Below are 10,000 nucleotides of genomic sequence, written 5' to 3'. Positions count from 1 at the left end.
GTGCGTTACGAGGTGTGGAAATTTTTATTGAAATCGTTATAGTTCGACGTAATCTAGTCGAACGTAGCGGTTTCGTTTTGTTTTTTCTTTAAATTTTTTCCACCGGACCTAGCTGACTGGGACGTTGGAACTTTGAAATTTCTCTCGCCCCGGTACGAAAAGGCCGAACGTTCCTTTCGAAATAATTCCTCAAAAAGCGTTACGAGGTATGCAAATTTTTATAGAAACCGTTATTGTTCGACGTCGTCTAGCCGAACGTAACGGTTTCTTTTTATTTTTTTAAAAAATTTTTTTCCACCGGACCTAGCTGACTGGGACGTTGGAACTTTGAAATTTCTCTCGTCCCGGTACGAAAAGGCCGAACGTTCCTTTCGAAATAATTTCTCAAAAAGCGTTACGAGGTATGGAAATTTTTATAGAAACCGTTATTGTTCGACGTCGTCTAGCCAAACGTAACGGTTTCTTTTTATTTTTTTAAAAAATTTTTTTCCACCGGACCTAGCTGACTGGGACGTTGGAACTTTGAAATTTCTCTCGTCCAGGTACGAAAAGGCCGAACGTTCCTTTCGAAATAATTCCTCAAAAAGCGTTACGAGGTATGGAAATTTTTATAGAAATCGTTATTGTTCGACGCCGTCTAGCCGAACGTAACGGTTTCTTTTTATTTTTTTTTTAAATTTTTTCCACCGGACCTAGCTGACTGGGACGTTGGCACTTTGAATTGTTTCGCACTGCTCCAAAAGTGCCGAAAGTACCGAAAGTTCCTTTCGCATTAATTCCATAATAAGCGTTATAAGGTACGTATATTCTGGCATAAATCGATATATTCTAATTAAATACATCGGGATTAAGCGTTAATTTTGTTCTTGAAACGTTCTAAAAAGTTTCGAATTGCACATTGGGACATGGAAAAATTTCCGTATCGAACACGTTTTTTCGAGTTATCTCGCTTAAAAGTGTTACAAGGTAGGAATATTTTTGCATAAATGGACGTATCTCGACGTTTTACGTCGGGATTAAGCGTTTATTTGGTCGCTGGAACGTTTTCTAGAAACGGAACAATGCGACGGGACGTTGGGACTTTGAAGAAGTTCGGCCGGTGCGAAAAGACCGAAAAGGTTTTTTCGAGTTATCTCGCTTAAAAGTGTTACAAGGTAGGAATATTTTTGCATAAATGGACGTATCTCGACGTTTTACGTCGGGATTAAGCGTTTATTTGGTCGCTGGAACGTTTTCTAGAAACGGAACTATGCGACGGGACGTTGGGACTTTGAAGAAGTTCGGCCGGTGCGAAAAGACCGAAAAGGTTTTTTCGAGTTATCTCGCTTAAAAGTGTTACAAGGTAGGAATATTTTTGCATAAATGGACGTATCTCGACGTTTTACGTCGGGATTAAGCGTTTATTTGGTCGCTGGAACGTTTTCTAGAAACGGAACTATGCGACGGGACGTTGGGACTTTGAAGAAGTTCGGCCGGTGCGAAAAGACCGAAAAGGTTTTTTCGTGTTATCTCGCTTAAAAGTGTTACAAGGTAGGAATATTTTTGCATAAATGGACGTATCTCGACGTTTTACGTCGGGATTAAGCGTTTATTTGGTCGGTGGAACGTTTTCTAGAAACGGAACTATGCGACGGGACGTTGGGACTTTGAAGAAGTTCGGCCGGTGCGAAAAGACCGAAAAGGTTTTTTCGAGTTATCTCGCTTAAAAGTGTTACAAGGTAGGAATATTTTTGCATAAATGGACGTATCTCGACGTTTTACGTCGGGATTAAGCGTTTATTTGGTCGCTGGAACGTTTTCTAGAAACGGAACTATGCGACGGGACGTTGGGACTTTGAAGAAGTTCGGCCGGTGCGAAAAGACCGAAAAGGTTTTTTCGAGTTATCTCGCTTAAAAGTGTTACAAGGTAGGAATATTTTTGCATAAATCGACGTATCTCGACGTTTTACGTCGGGATTAAGCGTTTATGTCGTCCCCAAGACCTTCTACAAAGTTTCGATTTTTTCGTTGGGACTTTGAAAAATTTCCGTATCGAACACGTTTTTTCGAGTTATCTCGCTTAAAAGTGTTACAAGGTAGGAATATTTTTGCATAAATGGACGTATCTCGACGTTTTACGTCGGGATTAAGCGTTTATTTGGTCGGTTGAACGTTTTCTAGAAACGGAACTATGCGACGGGACGTTGGGACTTTGAAGTATTTCGCACCGGTACGTAGGGACTTAGAAAAATTTCGGCCGGCGCGAAAAGTCCGAAATGGTTATTTCGAGTTATTTCGTTAAAAAGCGTTATAAGGTATAATTTTTTTGACAGGGATCGTTATATCTCTATTAAATACAATCGGATTAAACATTTTTGTCGAATTTTTTGAAAAATTAGCTTCCGTCGGACTGATACGACTGGGATATTTTTGCAATTTTTTCGTTAATTAATGTTACAAGGTATATATTTTTTTACATATTTCGTGTTATTTTAACGTGTTTTAATCGATTATAAAGTTATTTTTTGTCCATAGTCGATAAAACTGTATGTTTACTGATGCAATTTTTCGGTGAAAAAAAAAATTAATTTTTTGGTAAAAATGCATTTATAATATGTTAATAATGCTTGTGGTAAAATATTTCGATGGTTGGATATCGCCTTTATATAGTAGTTATTGAACGTGCGAGCGACTAAGTTCCAGCGTCCCTTCCGAACGGTACGTTGCTACGGAGGTTTTGCACCATAAGCGCGCGGCCGCTAGCCCGACCGGCGCCGGCCTTCCGGCCGGCCCCTTGGTATCTATAAGAGAAGCGTCGAGCCGGACGGTTCGGTCGGAACAGCGCTGGGCGCGTGGCTATTCTACGGCCTCGGTTGAGAATTCAGTCACCGCTCCTCGAGTCTTAGTGTATTTTACGCTATTTCTCGACTGTTCCTCCGTTCTCGTACTGGTTTTTTCTCTACACTGCTGCGCCGCGGGTCGAAGTCTAGGACGTAATGACCGTTAACGTGGCAAGCTTCCCCTTAGTCGGGAAGCTGGTGACCTGTGTGCACGTATTTGACAAAAGTTGGATGCGTGTGTGCTTGTACTTACGGAGTAGCCATTCTTGCAGAGACCATCGGTTGTAAGCTATTTGTAGCTGCACGATGGTCCTTTTGGCGTTCTGTAGAGTGCGTTATCTTCTGGTAACGCGTCTCTACAGAGGTGTTGAAGCTTATAAAAGAATATTCTTACGGTATGTCCAGCATGCGTATACGTGCTTTACCGCTAAGTTATATTCTACGAGAGAAGTTGGAGGAGAAAAGTTACAAACAGAAATAATTCTGTGAAGTATGAATCTTTGTATCGATATATGATGGTGAGAGAGGAGGAGAATTAAAGTGGCTGAGTGACGTTGTTACTGAACCATGGAACGTTGCTCTCTAAGTCATATTACATATATATATAAAATGAAAAGTCTCGTCGTACGGTGCTTACGTCCCACCTACGACACAGAGAGAACTTTTAAACGAAAATGCTGGTTTTTGGGAATATATTATAAGATCCCTGGTTGATCCTGCCAGTAGTCATATGCTTGTCTCAAAGATTAAGCCATGCATGTCTCAGTACATGCCGCATTAAGGTGAAACCGCGAATGGCTCATTAAATCAGTTATGGTTTCTTAGATCATACCTACATTTACTTGGATAACTGTGGTAATTCTAGAGCTAATACATGCAAACAGATTCCGACCAGAGATGGTAGGAATGCTTTTATTAGATCAAAACCAATCGGTGGCGGATGGCTCGTCTGTCCGTCCATCGTTTGTTTTGGTGACTCTGAATAACTTTGTGCTGATCGCATGGTCATCTAGCACCGGCGACGCATCTTTCAAATGTCTGCCTTATCAACTGTCGATGGTAGGTTCTGCGCCTACCATGGTTGTAACGGGTAACGGGGAATCAGGGTTCGATTCCGGAGAGGGAGCCTGAGAAACAGCTACCACATCCAAGGAAGGCAGCAGGCGCGCAAATTACCCACTCCCGGCACGGGGAGGTAGTGACGAAAAATAACGATACGGGACTCATCCGAGGCCCCGTAATCGGAATGAGTACACTTTAAATCCTTTAACGAGGACCAATTGGAGGGCAAGTCTGGTGCCAGCAGCCGCGGTAATTCCAGCTCCAATAGCGTATATTAAAGTTGTTGCGGTTAAAAAGCTCGTAGTTGAATCTGTGTGTCACAGTGTCGGTTCACCGCTCGCGGTGTTTAACTGGCATTATGTGGTACGTCCTATCGGTGGGCTTAGCTCCTCGCGGGCGGTCCAACTAATATCCCATCGCGGTGCTCTTCACTGAGTGTCGAGGTGGGCCGATACGTTTACTTTGAACAAATTAGAGTGCTTAAAGCAGGCTACCTTCGCCTGAATACTGTGTGCATGGAATAATGGAATAGGACCTCGGTTCTATTTTGTTGGTTTTCGGAGCCCCGAGGTAATGATTAATAGGGACAGATGGGGGCATTCGTATTGCGACGTTAGAGGTGAAATTCTTGGATCGTCGCAAGACGGACAGAAGCGAAAGCATTTGCCAAAAATGTTTTCATTAATCAAGAACGAAAGTTAGAGGTTCGAAGGCGATCAGATACCGCCCTAGTTCTAACCATAAACGATGCCAGCCAGCGATCCGCCGAAGTTCCTCCGATGACTCGGCGGGCAGCTTCCGGGAAACCAAAGCTTTTGGGTTCCGGGGGAAGTATGGTTGCAAAGCTGAAACTTAAAGGAATTGACGCAAGGGCACCACCAGGAGTGGAGCCTGCGGCTTAATTTGACTCAACACGGGAAACCTCACCAGGCCCGGACACCGGAAGGATTGACAGATTGATAGCTCTTTCTTGATTCGGTGGGTGGTGGTGCATGGCCGTTCTTAGTTGGTGGAGCGATTTGTCTGGTTAATTCCGATAACGAACGAGACTCTAGCCTGCTAAATAGACGTAACTTATGGTATCTCGAAGGCCCCCGGCTTCGGTCGGTGGGTTTTTACTACCAACGTACAAACAAATCTTCTTAGAGGAACAGGCGGCTTCTAGCCGCACGAGATTGAGCAATAACAGGTCTGTGATGCCCTTAGATGTTCTGGGCCGCACGCGCGCTACACTGAAGGAATCAGCGTGTTTTCCCTGGCCGAAAGGCCCGGGTAACCCGCTGAACCTCCTTCGTGCTAGGGATTGGGGCTTGCAATTATTCCCCATGAACGAGGAATTCCCAGTAAGCGCGAGTCATAAGCTCGCGTTGATTACGTCCCTGCCCTTTGTACACACCGCCCGTCGCTACTACCGATTGAATGATTTAGTGAGGTCTTCGGACTGGTGCGCGGCCAATGTGATAAGCATTGCCGATGTTACCGGGAAGATGACCAAACTTGATCATTTAGAGGAAGTAAAAGTCGTAACAAGGTTTCCGTAGGTGAACCTGCGGAAGGATCATTAACGATATAACACAAAAACTTAAAGAATTTGACTTGAACACTTGAAAAATACGAAACTGTATAAGTCGGTAAGGAGCCGTACTCCTCCTATATCGACGAACCAAAGTATATACGACGTATCAACAAGCTATATACTTTAACAAAGAACAGTTAAATTCGCCCGGAGCGTGGCTTACTCCGTTGGCAAAATGATGAAAAGACATAAGGAGGAGACGACCCTTCAGCTACGAAACTATATGAAGAGAAGGTGGCACTCTCTCTCGATCATCGGGATGAAGAGATACATACATATATATATATATATATATATATATATATATACATACATAAACGAATTCGAGGCGCCTGCGTGAGGTCGTACACAGAAAGACCCGCCGCCTGCGAATAACAAAATATATACGAATTCGAGGCGCCTGCGTGAGGTCGTACACAGAAAGACCCGCCGTCTGCGAATATTATGATTTTATAATAAAACTATAAATGGGAACTTGAGCTTTCGAAAATTAAACTTTGACACGAATATCGAACGAAAAATTACGAATGGAAACCACCCGTAAAGAGAAATGAGATCGAGGCGCTTGCGTGAGGCCGTATACAGAAAGACCCGCCGCCACGATCTCGTATTTTTTTTTTGCGTCGTGGAGACCGTACAAACGAATAACAAAATCTCTAAAGTGCCTCGTGTCGGAGAGATCATGCTCGCCTATTCTCTTCTATGTTTCGTGGTCTGTGTTGCGTTTGCTCTCCTCCTAGCAACGGGACATCGAAGACTCCTCTTTGGGATCGAACGAAGCGACTAAAACGAGTCGACGAGAGCGAAAGTACGAGTAGCGAGTCGCGCATGTAGAAAGGATACCGACATATCTTCGAAGGTTCTCTTCGAAGATCCATGGATACCTTATGCGCGTCGACCTCTCGTCTCTTTCACCGCTCTCGGTCGTTCTCGAAACGTGCTTCCTACCCATAGGGCGTGTGTTCTTCGTATGTCGTTTTGTTCGAAATAACGAAACCACTTGTAACATACTCGTGGATCGGGTAACCTAGAACGAAAACGCATTGCGTGGATGTTGGCCCGCTATGATAATGATAATGATGACGATGACTATGATGACGATGCGTAGCAACGATTCGTAACTAGTCTAGCCGAAGTTGGTTCAGAGGGGACCGCAGGCTGTCTACCCTCGATGTCGTGAGTCGGACACCCGTGCCGTCGCTAGAGTTTTTTCAAAGCTCGGCTTCTGGATATTGGGAAGAAAGACCGCTCGAGGACGACGGCTGCGCGTGCGTCCCATCGAATTTTTTTTTTTTTATACCACCTGAACGACTAAAGTTTCGTCTAGTTCGTCGCATATAACCCGTTCAGAGGGGACCGCAGGCTGTCTATCCTCGTTGTCGTGAGTCGGACACCCGTGCCGTCGCTGAAGTTTTTTCAAAGCTCGGCTTCTGGATATTGGGAAGAAAGACCGCGCGAGGTAGATGGATGCGAGTCCCATCGAATTTTTTTATTTTTAAAAAAAACAATCACCTGAACGGAGATGTGTTCTCTTTCGTCGATTTTTCACGCTTTGAGTCGTCGCGATCGCCATCCGTTCGGAGGAGATCGCCGACTTCGAAGCCTCGATGTCGTGAGTCGGACACCCGTGCCGTCGCTAGAGTTTTTTCAAAGCTCGGCTTTTGGATATTGGGAGGAAAGACCGCTCGAGGCCGAGGGTCGCGCGAGTCCCATCGAATCTTTACATCACCCGAACGATGGAGGCGCACGCTCTTTTTCTTGAATAATTGGACGAGAGGAATGCATATCGTATTATATATACACACACACACATATATATGGGCTAGCCACCGTGCGTATTTCTTCGCGAGATCGTGTGCTGCACAGAGGATTCAGAATCGGGTGTTATATCCCCGTCGTTTCCTGACGAACGGAGCTTCGATCTCGATGGTTGTTATATATCATAATGTACTTTTCGCCCGGCCGGCGGACGCGCGTATCTTCGCGCGTTCGTCGGATTTCATTTTCGAACGTTTTCGTGTCGTCGATCTTCCGGCGACTTCTGCGCGTCCGATTCCCGTTGGTCGGTCGTGTCGGATCTCGGCTTCGCTCGAACCGAGTATTAAGAGTACATGGAGTACAAGAGTTTTAAAAAATATATGAAAAGATTACCCTGAACGGTGGATCACTTGGCTCGTGGGTCGATGAAGAACGCAGCTAATTGCGCGTCAACGTGTGAACTGCAGGACACATGAACATCGACATTTCGAACGCACATTGCGGTCCACGGATACAATTCCTGGACCACGCCTGGCTGAGGGTTGCTCACGTAAACCTAAGACTGCTTGCGTTGCGTGTCGTTCCTCTCTATCTGTCTCTCTCTGTCCCTTGGTGCCTTCGACAACCCGCCGTCGTTCTTACGATACGTAGAACGTTTCAGAGTCGGAGGAAGCGCACGAAGAAGGATACGAACAAGAGCGGACGCGAGAGAACGTACGCGACGTACGAGCGATTGTTGGACGCTCGTCGGCGTTCGTCGCGGTCGTGTCGAGGCCGTGCAATTCGTACGCATGCTCGATATATAAACTATCGTGTTCACGGGAGACACTACGAAACTCTACCTCTGTCTCTCTCTGTCCCTTGGTGCCTTCGACAACCCGCCGTCGTTCTTACGATACGTAGAACGTTTCAGAGTCGGAGGAAGCGCACGAAGAAGGATACGAATAAGAGCGGAGAGAACCGTCACGGACCTGCGTGAGTGCTAGCGGCGTCGTGAGTCGTCCTTTCGTACGACCGCCCGCTTATGCACCGCTTCGTGTCGGTTATCGAATATATTATATATATATATATATATATATATATATATATATACGTAGTGTTGTCCTCGTGACCGATTTTTTTTTCATATCAGCAGATTTGCATACGTTTGCAGGTTTTCGATGAGCACGATGTCCGCGCCCCCGACGTCGTCTTAAATGAATATTATTTTGGCGAGACTGAGAGAAAGCAAATATGGGAACTCGGTCGAGAGAGGAGAGAAGGAGAACAGCCTCAGATAAAAGTAAACTTGGTAACGGTGCGGAATTTTGCCGTACAACCGTCTTTTCTTAAGACGTTTTACTCGAATAGCCCCAGGGATCTAATGCCCACTCCGTCTCTTCGTGCGTAGAGATATACTCTGCACGCGCGCGAGCGACTGACAACGACGAGGACCGTCGCATCGATGGGTCGTCGTTGCGTTTAACATACTCTGTGCTTGTAATTTATCCCCGAAAGAGAGCCGTAGATCCGGGAACGCACACGTGATTTCTTCGAGCGCTGATGACTTAGGGAGATGATCCCCAGGCGTTGCGCGGAGATCGGAGAGTACGCGTTACTTGTATCGGGACGAATTTTCCCCGTCGTTCGCGTATCTCTCTGCCCGCCGGCCCTGGCCCAAAGCCACGTTCGTCGGAAATCGTAGAAATCGTGTGCGAACTAGCGCGTGTCTATGATCGGCTACGGGTGTTTTACCAAGCTCGAGGTGTTGCGCAACGTTTCCGTACCTGACGAAGATGCGCACGAGAGTCCGTTACAAAGTCGTTGGATGGTCGTCGTCGTCATGCCAGAGAGAATCTCTGGACACGTACAGGAGAAGAGATCGTAGACGAGGAAGAAGACGATCCCCTTTGGCGAGGCTGGAGTGAAACTTTGATTTAATTAAAGACGAGGTATACACGCGCGTACGACGTGATAGTCGTGCGCGCGTGTGATTTTTTTTTAAGGCAATTCGGCGCTACAAGTACTCGAAAAACAGAGAGTGTTGGTCATCCCATGCCTTTTCGGCGTCTATCGCTGGACCGCGCATCCTAACGTCGACGGTCGTCCAGTCCCCGAACACACCACAGTGTACGTCTCGCTCGCTTTTCCACTTGCGTGCGTTCCCGTGCGTTTTCGTCGTCGTCGGTACAGAGCAAAGAAACTTTGCCGTTTCGATCTCTGTGCCGGCAGAAAACAAGGAACCGCTGGAATTTGTCGAGAGTAGAGAAACGGCTGTAAGAGACTGAGGACGGGCGTTAAAAATCACCGACGATCGTTTTAGGATGTCTGGCGTGAGTCTTAGCTCGAACATGATACGACGTACGAAGAAAAGGGCACTTTGGCGCGATGCTTAAAACGCTTCTCTGGAAGGAAAGAGTGTTCTCGTTCTATTCGAATTTTTATTTTTTTTTCTCTTTGAGGCGATTTTCGCATATAGAGATAAAAAAGATACCACCTTCTCTCGTACTGGAGTTTCATAGCTTTGTTCGAAGTGTTCGCGCATACACGGCACGAACGTGTTTTTTTTTCTTTGAATAAAAAAATCACATTTTTGTCTCGTGTCGTGACGTTGAAGCGACCTCAGAGTAGGCGAGATTACCCGCTGAATTTAAGCATATTACTAAGCGGAGGAAAAGAAACTAACAAGGATTTCCTTAGTAGCGGCGAGCGAACAGGAATTAGCCCAGCACTGAATCCCGCGGTTCCGCCGTTGGGAAATGTAGTGTTCGGGAGGATCCGTTTATCCCGTGACGTCGAACCGCGT

At 45.9% G+C, this 10,000-nt stretch overlaps 1 long non-coding RNA gene and 2 other non-coding genes across 3 annotated transcripts; all 3 read left to right on the top strand.

Moving 5' to 3' along the window:
- Positions 1-3,522: 3,522 nt before the first annotated feature.
- On the top strand, positions 3,523-5,445 carry LOC126927361 (small subunit ribosomal RNA). The gene has a single exon (XR_007715414.1). It is a non-coding gene; the product is annotated as a small subunit ribosomal RNA (ribosomal RNA).
- A 312-nt stretch (positions 5,446-5,757) lies between these two features.
- Positions 5,758-6,965, top strand: LOC126927284 (uncharacterized). The gene is made up of 2 exons (XR_007715352.1): positions 5,758-5,798; positions 5,867-6,965. It is a non-coding gene; the product is annotated as an uncharacterized LOC126927284 (long non-coding RNA).
- A 640-nt stretch (positions 6,966-7,605) lies between these two features.
- On the top strand, positions 7,606-7,760 carry LOC126927334 (5.8S ribosomal RNA). Its single transcript, XR_007715386.1, has one exon. It is a non-coding gene; the product is annotated as a 5.8S ribosomal RNA (ribosomal RNA).
- The last annotated feature ends 2,240 nt before the right edge of the window (positions 7,761-10,000 follow it).

This window comes from Bombus affinis, unplaced genomic scaffold (genome assembly GCF_024516045.1).
Source record: "Bombus affinis isolate iyBomAffi1 unplaced genomic scaffold, iyBomAffi1.2 ctg00000082.1, whole genome shotgun sequence".
NCBI lineage: Eukaryota > Metazoa > Arthropoda > Insecta > Hymenoptera > Apidae > Bombus > Bombus affinis.
This window is presented reverse-complemented; position numbering and strand designations above follow the sequence as displayed.